Here is a 21,103-nt window from a genome sequence, read left to right as displayed (position 1 = left end):
CCGCGCCGGGCTGGAGCCCCAAGGCATCACCTACTCCACCCTCCACCCCAGGAGCGCTGGAGTGCTCTGGGAGCTGTGCAAGCCAGCTCCCCCACACCCGAGAGCAGCCCCAGTCCTCTGCTGCCAGGAGGGGGTGGAAGCCCCCCGCACTCGCCTGCAGCCTCGATGATGATCCAAAGCACTCGTCCGCTTCAGCTTCTCATGGCTGCCCATGGACCTGAGGGTTGCCCAGAGAGGTTGTGGATTCTCCTTCTCTGGAGACATTCAAAACCCACCTGGACGCGTTCCTGTGTGATATGGTCTAGGCAATCCTGCCCCGGCAGGGGGATTGGACTAGATGGTCTTTCGAGGTCCCTTCCAATCCCTAACGTTCTGTGATTCTGTGATTCTGTGATTCTGTCTCGAGCAGGGTCATGGGGCCGGGAGCACAGGGCTTTCCTGCAGCCTTGTAACAGCGGAAAGCGGGACCAAGCCACGCTGGAACTGAGTTTGACAACTCGTTACCTTGAAGGATGATGTTTTACTTCTATCCCAATGCTTTCTGCTAAAAAAAAAAAAATTATAGATATACATGCACGAGGACTCAGACCGGCGAAAACTGCAGCTAAGCAGCACCATTTGCCGCAGGGCTTTCAGTCCAGAGCATCCTCCTCTGTCTCAGACACGTAATCAGTTGTTTGGGATATGAAGGGGCAGTCTCATGACGTGGAGGGGGTTGGAAAACGTTAGCTAGCACCCCTGTCAGACCTCGCAGGGAGAGGCACGCTTTGCGTCTTCCTCAGACCCTAATTTAAACCACAAGGATGCATTGAAAAAACCTGCTTTGGGAGGTTTTAAAGAACAGCACGAACTGAAAAAGCAGCTCCAAAATTAATTTCCAGTATTAAAAATCAGCACTGATGAGAGCCATCTTAGATCAAATAATTTATTTAGTAATTCCATGTAAACACTTCAGATTTACTAGCAAATACAATGCTTGCTGTTCTTTTAAATAGATCATTCAAAAAATAAGAATCTATTATTAATGGCATGTTGACTGGAGATCTCCATACTACTGTACAATAAGGAATTTGTTTTCTAATGGATTTAACATCTCGATTTTTCTTGTTCTGCATTTGCTTTACACAAAGCCCAAAGGACACACACTTGAACTGCTCCCTGACGATGCCACTGCGGACCAGGGTGTTTTGGGGAAGGTACGCAGGCAAATCCTCCCATCCTGGCATTGGTATAAGCTGATGTGAGAGTGGGATGGCAGAACTTGCGTGAACACTGTTCACAAACACACGCCTTTTCGGTCAGAAAACAGAAAGTGAACGGTGGAGAACTTCTCTTTGGGATGTATAAAAGCAACGAACTCCATCGTTGGCCTTTACTTATCAACACAGCAGTACACATACACGTATCCACAGTCTTGGAAAAGCATCCTATGAGCTGGAGAAAGCAGTGGTTCTGAGGCTTGGTACACCAGTGCACTAAAACCAAAAGAATGATACCTTCTTACATAGTCAAATGAAAAATAAATATCTTTATTTTCTGCCTACTTTATTTCAGTTTTCAAATAAATTTTAAATAAATCTGTACAAAGTATACTGTTACAGTATATATTCGTAAGTTAACTGAAAAGCCTAAGTGTAACAACACTACAATAAAGCAGTATAGATTGGCACATCTCTAATAAAGATTAACTTTTACACTCAAAAAATACCAACTCCCGTGAAAACCCTTGATAATTTTTTGGTATTTTTATGCAAGCTACGTTGCAAACATATTACGGACCAATTCTCTCCTGCCTTAAAAAGAAAATCACTTCTAACGGTTTTTCAGAGAACATGAACATCTTTATGCTGTTAAAGGGACACCATCAGGCTAAAAGAGAGAGAGAGAGATTTTTTTTAAAAAAAAGCAAAACCTTCGGTCAAAGATCGGCAAGTTTTAGACCTCGTGCACTTTTACGCATCTTCCTGTCACACCCATGATTCTACGACTTTATTTCACCGCGCTCCGACCGCAGTCGGTGCCGGGGACGGCAGGACCACGGCAGCACCGCCGGCCTCTCCCGCGCCCCGGCTGCAGGGATGCACCCTGCTGCGGGGACGCTTCCAGCCAAACACCCAACCCAACAAGAACAGGATTTTGTTCCTCTTGCGATTAAAAAGGAATTAACACCCATGCACTGGGGGTGAGTTTTGCTTTTTTTTTTTCCCCCCTCCAAAAACAAGAATCTAGAATTGATCTGACAGTGTCCCTTTGCTCAAAATAAAGACTTCTGCATGAGAGAGATTAGATATTGAAGCAAACGTGTTCACAGGGTGAAAGAGCCAAGTACATTTCAAAATTCAAGTTTTCAAATCCAACCGCAGTTGTTAGATTCACGAGCTCTTGAAACCTCCTAATATTTCGTTAAATAATTCCAAACTGGGAATTGGGGGATAAATATTACAGATTAAGAGCAAGAATTTTCTCTCTTAATCTTTCCAATGATACATTAAATCAACGTTTACATGCTGAAAGTTAATCTTACATTAGAATGTAATGCAATATTGGCTGCAACATAAACCTATAAATAAATCAACTACCATAGATTAAACTCTGTTAAATATTTCTAAGTTAATAAAATATTGACAGTATTATAAAATTACAGTATTTACAATAAGAAAAAATCTAGACTAATATATACCTTTAACAGATCTCTTCTCCAATTTGGGATTGCAACGGCATTATGAATATATGAACAATTTTATTAGAAAGTTGCATTGCAATTATCATTGTTCCATTAGAGCTAGAGAGGGTAATCTATCACTGCCTTTGGAAAAAAAAAATAAGTGACTTCTGATGGTGGGGTGTAGCTTTTGAGTACCAAACTGGTAACAGGAGTCCTCCGCAAGACGTCTGAAGATAATGTAGGACCAGCCTCAATTGCTCAGATTAAAGTTGTATTACAGAACTGCCAGCAATCAGAACCACCCAGGCTGCAAAAGGGGAGGAAAGGTAGTTTTCAGCTCAAAGTGCACAGCTGGAAGGGCTCCCCTCATTCTGGACTCCAACTAAGGCTGCAGGAGCTCCGACCTGCACTCAAAAACTGCAAAAACCTCAGCTTTTGGGTTCATTAGGAGGAAATTAGCCACTGGTGCTCCTTAAAGGGACATAGTTAGGTTGCAGCTATGCCAAAAACCATGCACAATAAAACCAAACTGGGCATTTGAGATCCTCTTTGGCTTGCTTTTTTGGGAGGTCGCGTTTTTTGGGGGTCAGGGCTGTGTTTTAGGTGGGTTTTTTTTTTTGCATTTTCTTTGCTTGGGAGAAAAAAATTGGCTGGGACCGTGCAGTCAACTCATTTTCTATTCCTCGCCAGCTTCTCTGTTTCGTGAGTATTAGCATAATGCTGTTGTGTTTGGGTAGCAAACACTTGCGGGGAAAAAAAAAGGAGGCTTCAACGCTCCCAAGTCGCTTTGTCTTGGTATAAACCAAAACTCTGAACAAACGACCTAAAGCGATTCCTGTCGTTAAAAAGCGCCAGCTGCTTTCGGGGTCCCAGATACCCAGCAATGTCCTTTTAAGGATCGGACCTTTTCCTTGCCCCTTCTCTCAGCCTTGGAGGAAGAGTTTACAATGAGTTTAGGAAGGGCAACGTTCAAATTCTCTCCCTCCTCCCCATGTCACACTTTCTAGCAGTAAACTAGAAAAAAATGGGGGGGAAAAAAAATAATTTTGAAATTCCTTTCCCACCCTTCCCTCCCCCAGTCCTGCTCACTGTAAAACAAATGGCATTTTTCAGTGTATTTTTTGGGATAAATTATTTTCTCAGCCCCAAGCCTGAAGATGCTTGTGAGAGATCTACTCGCAGGCTTCGGAGAGGTGAAGCAATTTATGCATTTGCAGGGGTTTCTACCAGTTCCCGTCGTGGGCAGCCGGGACCACCTCTGTCCTTAAAAGCAGGCTTTAAAATGGTAAAAGAATAATTTGTAAACTCGGGTCTACGTTACCAACAGAAGGCTCTAGGTCCTGCGGGCTCCAGTTCCCAGAGATGCAGAGCAGGAAAACTAGAAAGAAAACTCGGTACCTTTCAATCACCTGCTGGGTTGTACTTGGGGGGGGGGAGCAGGGAACGAGAGAGACAAAATGACAACTGACCTTATAAACAAAGGTATGTTTAGGGCTTCTGGTTTCAGGAATAAACCGATATTTACTGGTAAAAGTCTGCCAAAAAACAAAAACAGAAACACAGGATTACTGGTAAATATTGGTTTATATGGAGAAGTTTAAAAAATAAAAAAAAGAAGTCATTGTGCTCCTGATCTCCACGTGCTTCTGGGCAGGAGCCGAGAACTGCCCCGCAGCACCCCTACACTCGGTGGCATCTTTGGCACCCGGACACCTCAAACCAGAAGCCTTGTGTTGAGAGGAAAGTCATGTTTCTTTCCTTTACTCCCCTTAAACTACGCGTTTCTTTCTGGATTGCCCACCCCCCTCCTCCGCAAGGCTGGTCCTACGGGGTTTTGGCTCAGGAGATGGAAAGTCTTCTTCCGAAACCACTTGGAAATGAATTTGTACATAATATGGTATCTCATCACCAAGGCTGCTGGTGCCTGAGCCTCATCCGCTCTCTGAGATACCATAAAATATACAAGACTGAGTGTATATTTTAAATAAAGCATTTTCTTGTAAGTGGCATAAACCCATTCATTTTATTTACATGCTTATTTATTTCCAAAAATAGAGTTGGTCCACATTGGACAAGAGAAATCAAGAAGCCATACAGTAGAAGAGTTAAAAGTCCAACATTTAACCAAAGTACAATGAAATTCCAGAAGTCTGCGGCTGACTTGAACCACAGAAACATACACATGAGCCACACAGACATTTGCACATAGAGCATTATATTACCAATAATATTTGCAAACATGAGGTCAAGATGGCTAAAAACCCAGCAGAACCGAACCAGGGGTCATGGCTGAACAGAAGCGGGTGGTGAACGGCCGTCACTACCGCGGGGAAACACCACTCTCCAGAGATTTTGCTTCACTTTTTGTTTTTGCTTTAACTGAGAAAGTCCTAATTTTTCTGCCCTGGGGATTAAAATTGAGGACACGGTGAAAGCCAACCACACGTAGCTCCCTAAACACACACTGGGGTGTCTGGGCGACGCGGGGATGCCGGGCGTCTGGTACCCGGGAAGCTGCAAGGAGTGTGAAACAGCACAGATGCCAAAGGGCACCGGCAACCCCCGGGGCTGAGCTCTGCTCGGAGGACGAAAGCCCAGCCTAAAAACTGCCGGGATTGATGCTGAAGCGGGGCAGTACCCCCGTCCTGTCCGCCCAGACAGACTGACCCTGCCTGCTGCTACCTGGTCTTAAAGATCACCTGGAAAAGAAAAAGTAGGTATTTATACCCTTGTGGTGCGCTGCGGGGTGTCTGAAAAGGGTCTGGATGGGTTTTGTCTTGAAAATAAGGAATTCCCTTTTTTGGACTTAGTAATTCCAGTCCCATCTACCTTTTCTGGAAGACCACAAATAATCCAGCCCGAACAGACCTACAGTATTAGAGGATGTTGCACCGGAAAAATGAGGGAAGTGATTTTTACCCAAATAATTTAACTTTTTTACATTTGGGAAAAAAAAAAAGCTCAGAGGCCTGATTGACAGCAGAATTAAAAAAAAATGGAAAAGATGCATTATCTCTGCATTATGGCCTGGTTTATCAAGGTATTTCTGTGGATCTCACCATCATAATATCTCAGTGTCTCCAAAGGATGGAAAACCAGATTTAAATCTGTATGTTCTGCAGAGAAACACAGCAAGTAAAAGGGGGAAGACAGTTGTAGCACTCCTGGTACTTCTAACAACCCCCTATAGGGGGTAGAACCACATTAAAAGGGTATAAATCAATTTTCCTTTTCCAAGTAATCTTTGACATTCACAATATTAAGCCTAGCCCAATGTAAATGCTAGTATAGAGCTAATTATAGAATACCAACGATAATTATCTGTACCTAACAGGATTTAAAGGCAAGTATACTCAGCACATAAAAAAAAATACTATTACCAAAACGGCAGACCTTTGACAGCAGTTAAAACAGAAGCAGCCGTGCAGTTTTCTATGTGGACGGACAGCCTTTAGCACAAGTCGCTATTATCATCTGAGCCTGTAACAGACAACTTTCTCTTCTGATTTGTCTTCTAGAACGTTGCTAACCTCAGATGTGAAATACATTTTTAAAAAGAGATGGGCCTGATCCCGTGCAGTTGGGTACGTACGACACTCCCCAATGAAACTCAAAGCCCACATTCCTACAGAGAGAGCACAAGAGATGTTTTTTTTCTTACATCAAATAACTATCATGCAAGCATACCACGATGTTTTTATATTAAGTACTTCAAAGTCAGCTGGTATAATTTAACTAGAAGTGAGCGATCTAATGACATTAGTATCTCTAGGAGGAGGGGACAAAGGTTGTGTCAGTGACAACCACCAGATCAGCAAGGGAAGACAGCGCAGGGACACTGTGGGGGTCCAATGAACTTGTTACAGTAGAGTTCATGCACAGCAGCCTCTCAGACCTCAGCGCCTCGGTCCGTAACACGCAGTTATTTCCCATGGCAGTCTATACACCTTCCTCTGCTTTTGCTACCCAGAATCAGATATTCTTCTTCCTGAATGAGCAAATCACTTAAAGCCTAGCAATATTGTTGGAGCATTAAACAACGTTTTTCCCACCCCCCCCCTCCTCCTATTGCCTTGCATTTCCCAGGGTCAGCCCCCGCCGTTGCGTGCTCACAGTACCAGACCTTATCATGCTCTTCTGAGTTTTCCAGTCATTGCCAGGCTGAAGTAGCTCCTCTGGTATAAACCAACCACCCTGCTCTTTCAATTGCCATTTCTTACATTTAAACACTAACTCTAACCAAAAGCCTTGAGGTGCCTGCAGTTAACCTGCTCCTATTGCAAAATCCGATCGTTTATCAAAGCACTTACTCTTTGGTACCACGATCTACTGAAGACAGGGAAGGTGGGAGAAGCAAGGCTATTTGCCATGACTTCTAGGCTTCTAAGAAGCCTAAAACTAAGCTAGAGCAGCCAAGCGTTGCCCTCGCTCACACCAGTTAGCTACGGGTCCTCCTAGGTCTCTTGGGAAGAGAGGTAACAGGTCTGCACGCACACACACACAGACAGCCCTCCCTCAAGAACAGAGCTAGACGAGACCTGGGAAAGGCTGACCAGACCTTTCTCCCCGCTCCTTCCCTTTCTGCCCATTGTCAAAACCAAAACCTTTTAGGTTTTTCTTGGTAAAAACAAAAGAAAACAGAACATGTCCACAACATTAGTTGCTGAGGCATGCTCTGGGATCTGGCAGACCTGCAAGTCAGGCTCAGGGCAGGAATTTGAACTGGGGGTGTCACATCACAGGAGAAATCTAGATGCCATGCTACCCAGTATTCTGGGCTTATTTCTCCTCTTCGGTCAACCAGACTTTGCAGCCTGGACCTAGATGTGCTCACTAGAAAAATTCAATGAAAATCAGCCCTTCTCTACTTGGCAACTTTGGTTTTAATGAATTGGTGTTTTCCAGAGGAAACTCATTTGCTCAAAGGCTGAAGATCTACTCAACATACAGACCTGGAAGCCTTTGATCACCATCTCCAACTAGACTTTTGTCTAACTCGTGCTGCCCAAGTGATCAACATTGGCTGCAACCAAAGAAGGTCTCCATGGTATTTCTCTTATTATAAGCATTATTTTTTAATACCTTCTTTGGAGGACTTGATAAAAACCTTTTAAAACATCCAAATAAAGATCAGTTGATTCTCCACCTCCTGTCGTTTTTCAACATGTTCAAAGATTCTGGTAGATTACTCAGAAAACAAGATTGATCATAGAACCACAGAATGGTTTGGGTTAGAAGGGACCTTCAAAGACCACGTAGTCCAACCCCCTTTCTTTCAGAAAGTATGTTGCTTTCAACCTATCACATACTGAAGAGTTACAGCACTTCATTTCTCCTTCTCAAACTGGAGTTCAGGGTTGCTGATCTGCAATTCCCAGTGCCCCATTTAATACTTTAATTAAAAAAAATAATAATCCAACATTAGGATGTTATCTAGTCATGGAGAATACTAAGCTATTTAACAGCCCTATTTTTGCTAGTAACTTTAGCATTTCAGTCTCAAGCTCTTATAAAACTCCTAGGTACACCTGTTGCTCTTCCACTTGAATTTACTACTTTGCTCCAGCATCTCTGCCTCAAACACTCGACTTTCAGAGGGAGGCCCCTTGTCTTTAGCATCCAAAAGGACTAGGATAAGCAGGCTCTCAAACATGCCCTGTGCTCCAGAATGACACGGAGAAGTCGCTTAAGTAGTATGAAGTAGTGTGGAAAATCAACTGTGCCTTCAGTCCTGCTCACTCAGATTTTCTCCCCAGCCTTCTCTCTGATACACTTAAGATAGCATTTGCTCCCAAAGGCTCTTCAAAGCCCTTCCCAAACTGCTTCATTTCCAGATCACAGGTTACCTGCCGTACAGCATGGCTCCTTCAGTCTACTTTGCAAGAGCTGGCCTTCTGTCTTTTGGTGGAGTTGTGCTGGACTCCAGAAGTCCCTTCCTTGAGAACTATTTTACTTTATAACTTTATTTTACTTTGTAACTGATTTCCACTTCAGCTCTGAAGCTCATTCATGACAGAGCTCTGCCTAGCTTGGATATCTGTAACCTTTGCAGGTATCTATGGGGCTTCCTTTACATGTCTAAGGACTTCATTTCTCTGATCTTCTCCCCCGCAATATTTTATAACACAAGACTCATTTTTAGTCCAGCGCCTTCCACCCCTGAGGATGCTGAACCTGTAATTGTACTGTGGTCACTGCTATTTAATGACTCAACAGTAATTCTATCTTGAACCAGTTCCTAGGTTTTAGTCCTAAATCAAGGCTAATTCTATACCAGGCTGTTACAAGAAATGATCCTTTAAGTAAATCAAGATGTTTGTTCACCAAAATGTTAGCCAGCTCCTTCCCAAACAATCTGGCCAGATAGTATGGACATAATTGAATTTACTTTTTCTTACAGGTTTATGAAGACGCACGAGCCCAGTTTTCTCCCAAGCCCCATGAAATCCGTCACCACCTTCTTGTCTGGAATAGAAAATTTCCTAATACCTCCGTGTCACTAAAATATGGGATTTATATCCAACATAAATTGGGCTGTGTGGTCGTCTCTACTCCAATTTCCTCTCAGATGTTACAGCAGCTTTTTAGATCTAGTGTTCCTTCACACCTTTATGACCTAGCATGCCTATTCAGTACAGTCTGATGGCAGGTAATGCAGTATCTTACTGATTTTCATCACCCCCCCACCATGTTTCAATCAGACCAGCTATGCCAAGGTCTTTTTACACCACCGAGCAGTCTACAACTATTTTTGTTTCACATTTCCACACTGGCATACAGACATTTTTCTTGTTTGGACCACGTGCCCATTTCTTATCCCAATCTGCAGCCCGACAGCTGGTTGCTCCTCCCGCATACACAACTCCGCTCTCAACATCCTCGCACCCTGCGCCAAAAAGTTGCCCCTTGCCCTCCAGGAGAAACGGGCACACGTTTTTGTTCCTGGCACTCCCGTTCAGCGCCTTCCACCCTGACACCAGCCCTGACAGCCTCAGCCTTCCACCAGCAGTGTGTTCAGACCGTCCTCCCAACACCCTGCCCACTTTCTGTGCCACCAGTCTAGGGACGCTTCAGCTGAAGTGGAAAACAGCCTGAACTGTGAAGTCATGACCCTTTCTATCATTTTCCCAGGCATGCATTAAGACTTTAGGAAGAGGTACGACCGTGTCCTAAATTTTGTCGTCAGGCAGTCAAATTTAGCTTCACAAGTATCTCAGCTTCAAGGATGACAGCCCCAGGCTTACCCCAAGCACTCTGATATCTTCCAGGATCTACTTGTCAACTCAACGGGCAACTCATCAGATGGATCTCCTAATCATTGGGATCGGAGCTTGTATTTCCCACAACCAAATCCTCTGCCATCCAAACCTTCCAGAGGTACTTCCCCAGCTTCTGAAGGCATCTCCAGAACAGAGAACAGCTCATCAACCAAGGCTTTAGTACTGAATTATAAATTGCCCCTTTAATCCTGTCCAGTTGCAAGTGAAGTTTCCACAAACAAGGCAGAGCAGCCAGTGCTGAGGTGAGGGCGGACCACGACCATCTGCAGATGATTTAATGCCACCTCTTCTCCACCAGCTCAGCCACTTTGGCCTCAAGATGCTTTCTCAAGACACTTGGAGTGCCTCCACTTGTTGCACTGTATAGTACTTTATCAGAAGATAATAAGTTGTAAAGTGTGTCCTCTCTGCACTTGTGTGTGCAGTTCCTACTGCAATTAAGCCAATGATGTTCTTTGATTCCCATAATTAAGCTAGGATTTTTACTTTATGACCATATAAAGTCCATTTTTAAACTAAAAATAGACTGGCTGTTAACGGATTCTTTTTTTAATTACTTTAAACCACCAATTAGACACTTGCATTGGACAAGATAAGTTACGTATGGCCTTGCAGAAGCCTGCAAGGATTCATTTGCCAGCACTTGTATTGACAGCTGCAGCTCAGAAGCCAACTTTTTTTTTTTAAGAGATCGAATGAGCCTCTGAACACAGCACTGTCAAAAGACCTATCCACAAACCAAACTGTTTGCATGCATGAAAGCGGAGGTGACAATTACATGAATTTGAAGTGCTTAGTTCAGAATTATTAATGCCAGAAAATAATTCAAAGCCTCTAGTCCCTATTTTGCTCAGAGACCTGCTTGGTTGCCCTTCAGCAGCCCCTGGCAACGGTGATCCTACTGTCATTTATTATTTAAATGAAATAATCTTTTTAATAAAAAGAAATTTCGACCCCATTTATAACTCTGTACCTGACAAGACACTGGCTCTTTTTCTTCACCTCTGGTGCTGCTCACACAACATTTTTCTTAAGTTGCCCTGCCCACGCAGCTCCTGATAAGCCAATGCTACATTGCCAGCTCTCCTCAGCATCACTTGAGTGGGAGGTTTAAATACCAGATTTCACAAAATTGTTTAGCCATGCTTCCTAGCCCTGGCATTTCTTGAAGTATTGACAGACCAGCAAGCGTTCACAGTTTGCCTAGAAGTGAGACAGCCAGGCCTGCTGCTGCTGGACTGACACAGAAGAGAAGAGCTGGCCCTCAAAAACCCAACACCCACCTCCTGACCCTCAGGTGGGTCTGGAGGAGGCTGGACCAGCCGACGCCGATGTGCTGATGCACACTCCCAAGGAGCTGCGGGCTTGAGCTCTTCTGCCCATACCAAATGCCCGAGCAAAAGGCAAGCCCAGCAAAAGCAAGTTCCAAACCTCAGGAGACTACAGGCAATAAAGGCAGCAGCTTGCATCGCACTCACAAACTACTGTGCAACCAGGACAGAGCATAGAGAAATAAAACATATTACCTAGTCAGACACTACAGCAAGCCCAGCCTGGGCGAAAGACACTCGGACCAAGGCAGCTAACCCTCAAACGACAGCGCTGCTGCGAGATGGCCTATCCAGACAGGTCCTGCCCAAGATGCACAAACGCTGTCCTGCACTCTGGCACACCTTTCTGGCACACCTTTCTACCCAGAGTTAGACGAACAAAACCCACGCCAGTCTCTGACTGGGGCTAACACACCAGCTGGAGGGTGCTGCAGATATGATGAGCACCCGGTGATTTGAGCCCGCGTCGCACATCAAGACATTCACCAGCAACGGAAAAAAATGCCACTGCTCATTTTCTCCATCCTCAGCTCCCAGCAATATAAATTACACAGGCATAGACCTTATATAGATTAAGCCTCCAGCCGCCAAGTGAAGCCTGAAGCTGCATCTCGGCACCGGCCCCATCAGCACAGCTGATGACACAGAGAAGCTGAAGACACGCCAGTGGAGGTCAGCCCCACAGCAGAGAGCCCACAGCTCGCGTGTCCTCGCACGCCAGCCCCGAAGCCCCCCGTGCCTGTGCTGACCCACCCTGAAGCAACTGCGCATCGGTCCAGCGGGATCGTGAGATGTCTCTGAGAGCCCAGGCTCACCTCCCAGACCTTCCCGCAAGCATGACAGTGCCACCTCACAGTCAAAACCACTGACGCATGTCAGTGAGACATGATCTCTTGCACCAAGACTGTCACCCACAGGGGCTGCCGCGTGGTCTCTGCACCATGTCCAGTAGGAAATCCAAACGCATTGGGGTCAACATGGTCACGGGGGTTCAGACGCCATTTGCAAGCTGCCTTTACGTGCAGCTCTCCATAGAAATCAACACGCTGACCAGGATGACATTTCAGCGTGTAGAGGTTTTTCCCTGACAAGCTGTCTAAACCTCTCCAAGGCATGCGCTGTGGCTTGCGGGTGGCACGCAGTGGGCCAGCTCCCACAACAGCCGTCTCCCTCCAAGAGGGAGGCAGCCAAGAGGGGCACATCCTTCCATGCTGCAGATGTAACCCCACACCTCTCACCTCTCCGATCCGCGACAGAAAGAATGAAGCTTTTCTTCGCTTCCTACATATTTCAAGATAGTGTTTCAAGAAAAGAACCCTTCTGCGCCACGGCCAGGAAGGCTCAGCGCAAACTCCCACTGCCAGCATTGCAGCCAGTCCTCTTTTCACTTCAGTCACCGACATGGCCTAAGCCTAAGAAAAGGCTAAGGTGTGTATTTTTGCAAAACTAACATCAGGATGGACAGCAAAGCAACTGATGACCAGCAAAACCAAGGAATTATCTGAGTTAAGACAAAGTTACCTGCTGGGGAGTTCCAGAAGATGCCAGTTTAAAGCAAGCGCTCTCCCAGCTGATGGCTGATCCAAAAAGGAGCAGAAGCACACCACGCGCTGTGAACATAAGCCTCAAGACAACGTCCAAAAATGGCCAGCCATCTACACAGGTGGTCTCCTGTTTTATCTAGGGCTACGTCTACACGAGCGGTCAGCACAGCCAGAGCCAAACTCGACAGCAAAGGAGTCACTGCTCAGGACCTGACGGTCACATTATCTGTCTCAGGGATTTTACTCTCCCACGAGCTCTAGCTTGGTCTGATGGACCTAATGCCCACCAGTTGGTAGAGCTGGTCTTTTGGCTTAGTTAAACCCCAAATGAACCAGGTCGCGTGCTCTGAGATTGCTCCACGACAAAACCAAAGTATGTTACGCGGGGACAGCAGAGCACTTCGCTGCAGAAGCGCACGCCCGACCGAGCTGCAAAGCTACCGCAGACACCACCACGGCCCCGGGGGTGTCTGGTGCAGGGTCCTGGTCACCCAAAACGAGACAATACCCACACACAGGCAACGCCTACAGCCAGCCTGAGCAGGGCTCCATCTTGGCTGGATGTGGCGCCTCCCAGAGCGAAAGGCTCAGGTCCAGATCCCCTCTCCAGGCGAAGGAGCGCCAGCAGTATTGATCCACAGAGGGACAGTGAAGCATTGTTTGGGGATATCCAGACGTTCGCTCTGCCTTGTTTTAATCAGTCAACACCCAAAAGACACATAGCGAGGCCAGAAGTCTTTATCTTTTCTCACTTAATCTCCAGCTGACATTTTTCCATGAAAACATGCCTCATTCCTCGCTGGATGAATTCAGCTCTCCCTCTTCTGTGATGTTTTGCCTCAAACAGGCTACACAACTGTTTACTACTTTTTATAGAGGCAGGCGTGACACGCTCCGACTCTGCCAGCAAACACGACCGCTCGTCTGGCTTCAGCCACGTACAGACACCGAATGGCAGAGACGGGACCAGCAGAGCTACCCCGCCCGGGGAGCTCAGCACCACGCCGCCCCGTGCTCCCCTGGGATCAGCTGCCCGACACCCCTCAGCTGCCCACAGCAAAGGGTCTGCAGAGCTGCTGTCACCTGGCTCTTACGTGCTCCTCTGCAAGTGGCACCACCGACCCTCTGCCCTGAACACCGGTGCAGCTGCTGAAGCACTCGCGCGGCAGCCACGGCGCACCTCGGCCGTCCGCCTCTGCCAGCCCAGCCCTCCCGCCGTGCTGCGAAAGCCTTTTCCCACCCTCCAGATGGGCAACACCTCCTCTGCTGTGACTGCTGGGAGCTTCTCTGCTGGGACAAACTCTTTTCACCCGGCTTGGTACCCGCCTGAGTCCGCCGGCTCGGGAAACATCTTCGTTAGCGACAACAGCACCGTACCTGCCTGCAGGAGGGCACGTCCAAAGCAAACCTGCTCATCGCTTCCCTTCCAATGCACTTCTCCAGCAGCAACTCTTACGCCATGCAAACTGCAATAAACCATCCAGCATACCACTGGCGGAGTAACCTTGTGAACCCCCAGAAATGGATGATTTGGCTTTTACTTCTCTCTGCCTTCTACAGCTGTTCAGCCCTGCATTAGCGCCAAGCAATGCACAGCCCAGTAAAGCCTCACAGCCCACCGGTACTGGGCAAGAAGCGGGATGCATTGCGGATCCCTGCGTAGGCTGACTTCCCCTAGACTGTAGAGCTGCTAAAACACAGTCCCATCAGGAACCGAAATGCTTTGAAAAGATAAAAAGTAAAAAGCAAGAATAGGCAGGTTAAGAGAAACTCCCCGAGCGGACCCAAGGCCATCTGGCATGAACGGTACGGGAGCGGGGAGGCAGCAGCGCCGACGGGAGCAGAGCAGGCAGCCCAGCTCTGCCAGAGGAACTTCAGCTGCCGCACGAGAGCAGCATCCCTCCTGTGCTATCGAGCCATCACCCTCCGTAATTTCAACACAAGAGATCCCACTTAGAGGGAAAAAAAAATTGCTATGAACTTCAGGTGCAAAGATTAGGCTCTGGTTGAAACAGGCCTTTAAAAAAGGTTGTCATTCTGAAAGTCCGTTTAGATTAACTTTAACTAGCTTTAAACTATATATACGTATCTCCTTGCCACGTTCGCAACCCACGCACAACGTTCTGCGGTGCCAGCGAGCTAAATCATGTGCGAGTGAGCAGAGTAAAAGGAACCACAGGCTTGGAAAAAAAAAAAACTCTGGGCTGAAATGATATTTCATTGTTGCAAGTGGCACAGGAGATGGCAACAGCAGAAGGAATCGAGAATAAAAATGGAACTGGCTTGTTTACCTTGTTGGTTTTGTCAAAACATTTTGACCACACTTTGCATGCGGCCGCTTCTCTGTTCTGCTACCAAAAATTCAGATCCTTTCACCTATCTTCACGCGTTATAGAAGAAAGTCAAGAAGAGTAAAACTTCTAAGGAGAGAAGTGCATGTGCAAAAAATACAGAGCCCAACTTAAAGCTACGCTGGACTCCTCTTCCAGATAGTCCGAACACCAACATGAACAGTGACCCTTCGATTACACGAGCTGAGTTAACAAGGAGCAGGCAGCCAGCGGAGAAGGATAGTACGAAAATAAAAGGCAAGTTTGGGTAAGGCTGACAAAAATCAAAGAAAAAAAAAAAGAGAGGGAAAAAAAGAAGGAAAAAAAAGGAAAAAAAAAGAGAAAGAAAAAAGGTGCAAACCAGGATTTAAAATTTGCAATTAAAAAATAAAAAATTATTGACAGTGTTGTTTTAACAGAGAAACTCTCCAGCGCTTTAGGCAGAGCCCTACTTCTCCAAAAGCAATCCAAGCCGGTAAGAAGCAGCAGGTTTTTGAATGAGCAAATTGCAGTTGTGGAAGAATTTGCTTTTGCTGCCTTCTTTCCAACTCACCTAAGAGAGACTCGTTTTCTACCTCTTGGACTAGCAAACCCCAGGGAACAGGCTGGTTCTAGTTACACTTTGAGTTTTCATGTTTCACGAGAGCCCCCCGAAATGTAAACCTGTTTTAGCATTCTTGTACATTAATGTCAGGATTCTCCACTTCTAGCTCCCACAACTTCTGCCACAGACAAGTCAATCAGATTTGGTATATGCCCTGGAACGGGAAACGGGAGGTCTGGGTTTAAAGCAAAACGAGCAAAGAAAAAATAAATTATGCCAGGTCTCTGCAAGGTGTTGGATCCAAACTCGGTGGATCTGCTGAAGTCTTCAATCCAAAACACTTGGTAATTTTACTTAAATAAAAAGTTTAACTTGTTGAACTTAAAGAAGAAAGTGGCAGACCTTTGAGGAAGGGAGACAAGGTGTGCGGGTGCAAAAACGTAACGTGCCGTAGTTCACCACCTCAGAAGAAATCAGAGTTTTGCTTCGTTTGGTTTTGTTTTTCTTAAGTGCCAGGGAAATGTGCTTCCCGAAGGGTGGCTTTAGGGTTTACGGGCACCGAGGTGGAAGCATGAAGTGAAGACATGCCAAAAATGACAGGTTTTCATAAACCCTTCTCGAAAAAGTGCACTGAGTTTTCAGTAAAAATGCATATCTACCAAATCTCCACTGACCACGGGCCACTTGCGTACGCAAAGTCGCATCAATTTGCAGCATCAATGCTGACATTTTTGCCTTCTCCTTCCACCCACCCCCCCAATTTTTTTTCCTTGGGAGACATACAGCACCACTGCATTAGAACGTACAAGAAATGAAAACAGTGAGTACGACTGATATAGATCCATTGACTTTTTATTACAAATGTACTTGATCACTTGGCTTCAAAAAAGTTTAAATCAATCCCTATTTTCTGTACGCCAGTACAAAGTAAAATCTATTTTACAAATTAAATACCTAAAAATTTGACAAAAATATTAAAGTTTGATGGAAAAAACAGTTATAAAAATCTTCAATCCCCTTTTAAGAAGAGATACCATCCCCTCCCAACCCCCACAGTCCTGTTATACAATATTAATAGTCATTTTTTTAGAATAAGTAGGTATATCTTGCTGTTAGCATACAAGTCACTCTAATAGCTTTATCTGTACATACTCCAGTTAGTGCATGAATGCCATCTGATTGAATATAATCAACTATCTTTAACTGATCCCTAATTTACATTTCATAGCTTGCATAGTTTGAAGGGACAAAGGTTATACTACAGCTAATCATAAAAAAAGGTGGTTACAGTGCTATTTTTAAAGGCAACAAAGTAATTGCTCCCCCCCCAAAAAAAAAAAAAAAAAAAAGTAGTTCTCGGTCGGCTCTGAGCAGGGGTTAAAACCACGGGCAGCTTTCTGCCTCGCTCCACGGGATGGTCTCTGCCTCGCACCCGCAGCCCCTCTGCGCTTCGAGAGCCAAGCTACAGGTTGCGAAGCGCTTCTTGCGAGCGCTGCACCCAGCACATTTCAACCCCTGCGAGGGATACGCCAGAAAGCGACACTGTCAAGTAGTTTGTTTTTTTTTTTTAAATTGAATTTTCCAACAAAGCTCTCCGCCGTGTACGGGCACGCCTCGCTGGGAGCTCAGCGTCCTGCCCGCAGCCCACGGCTGAGCTTCTGACCACTGGCACGGCCAGCTCCCGCCTGGCCAAAGCCCTGGCCGAAGCCCTGGCCAAAGCCCTGGCCAAAGCCCTGGCCAAAGCCCCGGCACCGCAGGCCCGGAACTCAGAGCTCCAGGACGGGTCCAGCCAGGCCCCTCCTGCTCCCGGGGGCTGCGTCTCGCAGCAGCATCACAAGCGGGACCGCAAAGAAGAGGCAGGATTCAACAGCGGCTCGTTCTGTTTCTTTTTTTCTTTTTTATTTAACTTCTCAGAGACAGAGCAATTTTACTTTTTTTTGTTGTTTTTTTTTTTTTTTTTAAATAATAAGTACTTTCAATTTGGAGGACATTTCTCCATTAGCAGAAAACCACTTAAAGGGCGGTTGTATTTCAATGGTAAATTACTTGACAGTGTCCCTTTAACTTAAAAATAAAATAATGTCAGTATTGCAATGAATTTCAAGTTTTCTTGCACATAGTCATTATAAAGTAGTTTTTATCATGCTCTTGGACCTATTCTACAAGACATTTAAAAGCATATCGTCAAGGAAAATATAAGGCATACTTCTCAGGAATTAGATATCTTGGCACATTTGAGCATACTGTCTTTTTTTAAAACAACACATATGGTCAAATATACCTTTCTTCTTCTAACATTAAACAGGGTTTTCTGTACTTTGTTTTAAATACTGAGATATTAGAGCCTTGGTAAAGTACTGAGCACCTCCGGGGGAAAAAAAAAAAATTAAAAAAAAAAAAGGCAAAAAATAAATCAAAACAAAAACAAAACCAGAAGCGAAATCCCACGAACCTTTACAGTCATTTTAGTGTTTCATTATCATCATTCATCAAGTCCTAGAACATACATAACTTGCGTTAAAAGAAAACAAAAAAAGAAACCAAACGAAAAAACCAACGAAACACGCAGAAGAAACCCAAAACGAGACAAAAACTGACCACAAGTTTTCGGACACTGTTCACAAAACTGCCAGCGGGCTGTTACAGGCTGTGCTGGTTCGACTGGACCCGCGCGGCCCGGGCGCTTCTCGGCCTCGGCCGCATCCCGGGCAGGACCCGGGCGGCGCGGGTGAGGAAGACCACGGGGAGCTCCCAGGGTACGGAAGGACACTCTGCCGTGCTCTCATCGCCTCCCGTGACTTATTGCCGGGAACACAACGCAGCAGCGTGGGACCGCGGGCGCCGGACGGCGTCCGCCGGCAGCGCGACAACTTGGGGGAGGGCAGCGGACAGCAGGACCGAGACAATCACTCAAGCAGCAACCCCAAAGCGATTAATTTCCTAACTACGGCTAGCAGCACGGAGAACGCAGTCCCGCACGCGTCACAGTTGAAGTACAATAAGCGCTGGAACTGCCCCATCCAGACCCTCCGATTCAAAAGCAGGTTACCAGACACATGTTTACATGCAATTGAGAACCATTTCAAATGTCACATTACGCACTCCGAAAGCTTATTTTACTACTGGGAAATAGGAAAGTGCACATTAAAGCAATTTTCAACATTTCCAGTGATTGTATAAAAGAAACAGAAACACCTCGCTACCGGCATCTCGTTATTTAACTGTCTGTGAACACTAACAGCAAACTTCTTTAACGGGAAATAACGCATGGTACAATGGAAACAGCTTGTTTTGACACTTACAGTACATCTCAAAAACAAAAAAAAAAAAGAGAATTATCATTTCAAACGAGAATAAAAAGACAGCAGGAAATAAAATTCTTTAAAACAAGCGTTGTTTTTTTTTTTTCCCCACCCTTCTGAAACATCCATCCTTGACCATCAGTAAAGAAGCGCAGGCGGCTCCTGCCCGCGCAGGTGCTGCCTCCTGCGCCCAGCAGCTAGGTCTACCAGACGGCCAACTTTGCCAAGAGCGTTAAGGAAAACGATTGCATCCCAAAAAAAACTTCCGAGTGGAACAAGATCCTAGTTTCTCTGAAACGCTGCCTACTGAATTCCAGCCAAGAAAAGAAAAGAAAAAAGTTTTGTTTTCACTGTTTAAGGCATTTTTTTATCACGTTTTTCTCTTCACTCGTAATGATGATAGTCATGCAGCAGTTTAATGATAAAAATATATTAATATTTTACTATACAGCAGCAAGAAGTTAGTCAATTAAAAGCACACAACTTTTTTTTAAAAGAAAAAAAAAAAACCCAAAACAACAAAAACAACCTGTCAAAGTCTATTATTACTCTTATTATTATTACAGACAATTTCAATTTGGAGAACACACCTGGACAGCTTTAGTGTTCTGACAAATCTGCGTCTCCCTACCCTAGGCTTCGACCAGAGCCCGCGAGCGCACACGCGCGGAGGCTGGGATGGGGAGGGAAGGGCACGGCTAGGCTCGCCAGGTACGTAGCCAGCAATAACTAGCACCACAGCTACACGGAAATCCGTTACAGACACACACACCGGCTTGGCTTTCGCTTCCGAACGCGCTCCGAACCCCATGGCTCAGTAGGATTGCTCTGCTCACTGCGTCGCTGCTGCCTAACAGGCCTAACAGAAGTTAACGGCACCGGCAGGGATCAACGCACAGGCTCGGACCTCGCACGACTTTAGGAGATAGTGCTAGTGCCAGTGGCGACACGGCAAGACTCGCTACCTGCTGTCCACAAACAGGTCGACTGGGAACCGCTGCACGTCAGGGTAAGTACTTTAGGTACACAGAATAAAAAAAATATATTATGAACAATACAAGTACATCTCATATACACAATAATGACAATACGCCTACTCAGCTGTAAACCAAACAGGTGCAGAAAAAAAATATTACGGGAGCAAATTCTTTACTTTTTCTCTCTCTCTCTTTTTTTCCTTTTCCTCTTTTCTTTTTTTTTTTTGTTTTTATTTTTACTATTTGAATAACTTTGGTTCAAACGTAAAAATCACAAGTTAGCAAATTTCATTTAAATGCCTTTTTTAATAATTTTTCTTCATGTTCACAGAAGTTTCACTGACCATTTTTATATGTTTAAGGTCCAGATGCAATGCATAATTGTATAAAAGAGAGCACTTATTGTTTACCTTGCATGAATTAAACCTACGTACCTTTTAACTCTACAAACTTCTGCATAACATTTAGACAAAGCTCAGACACACAGCATGCCTAGCCCTCATATATATATACACATCTCTAATCACAGGTATATAGGGTGTCAAATATACTATAGTAACCTTCATGTAAGGTTCGAAATTTGGTAACAAAATGAGAAGAAAAAACTAAAAATATTATTTTTACGTGTTCTAAAATATCTCTTCTTTTTTTTTTTTGTGCTAAAGTCAAATGTTAGCTCAACATGAAAAGGACTTTTTTTTTTTATATAATTCAGCAATATTATAATCTTGACCATTTTTGCAAACACTTTTAATAATAATAGCTTAAACGTGTACAAAAGTTCTCGGTTAATTAGGGAAATAAACACTCAGTTCTTTATATTTTTAATCAAGTAGGAAACACAGTTCATATATAATGTTATTACTTTTTTTTTTTGACTTTTTTTTTTTTTGTGTGTGTTTTGTTTTGTTTTGTTTTTTGTTTTAGCAGCTGCTTACTGTTTGATACGGTGGGTAAAGTGGAGGAACATCCAGCGATGGGTGGCGGGTCGGAGGCGCTGCTGCCGGGCGGCGGGGGGCGCCGGGCGGGCGGCGCCGCTGCCGGGGAGGGGGGCGCCGGGCCGCGGGGAGGGCTCCTCGCCGCCGCCCCCCCGCCCTCCCCGCCCCGCCGCCCGCCGCCCGCGCGCCCTC

The 21,103-nt window shown here is 45.3% G+C and overlaps 1 long non-coding RNA gene across 2 annotated transcripts; it reads right to left on the bottom strand.

Annotated features, from left to right (window-relative positions):
• Positions 1 to 909: 909 nt before the first annotated feature.
• On the bottom strand, positions 910 to 21,020 carry LOC137672825 (uncharacterized). Of its 2 annotated transcripts, XR_011049653.1 has the most exons (5): positions 20,912 to 21,020; positions 4,135 to 4,200; positions 3,987 to 4,043; positions 2,681 to 2,972; positions 910 to 1,475 (listed from the first exon to the last, which is right to left on the bottom strand). It is a non-coding gene; the product is annotated as an uncharacterized lncRNA (long non-coding RNA). The 2 variants fall into 2 exon arrangements; XR_011049652.1 differs by having other exon boundaries at positions 910 to 2,972.
• Between the last annotated feature and the right edge of the window lie 83 nt (positions 21,021 to 21,103).

Source organism: Nyctibius grandis, chromosome 22, assembly GCF_013368605.1.
Source record: "Nyctibius grandis isolate bNycGra1 chromosome 22, bNycGra1.pri, whole genome shotgun sequence".
Lineage (NCBI taxonomy): Eukaryota > Metazoa > Chordata > Aves > Nyctibiiformes > Nyctibiidae > Nyctibius > Nyctibius grandis.
This window is presented reverse-complemented; position numbering and strand designations above follow the sequence as displayed.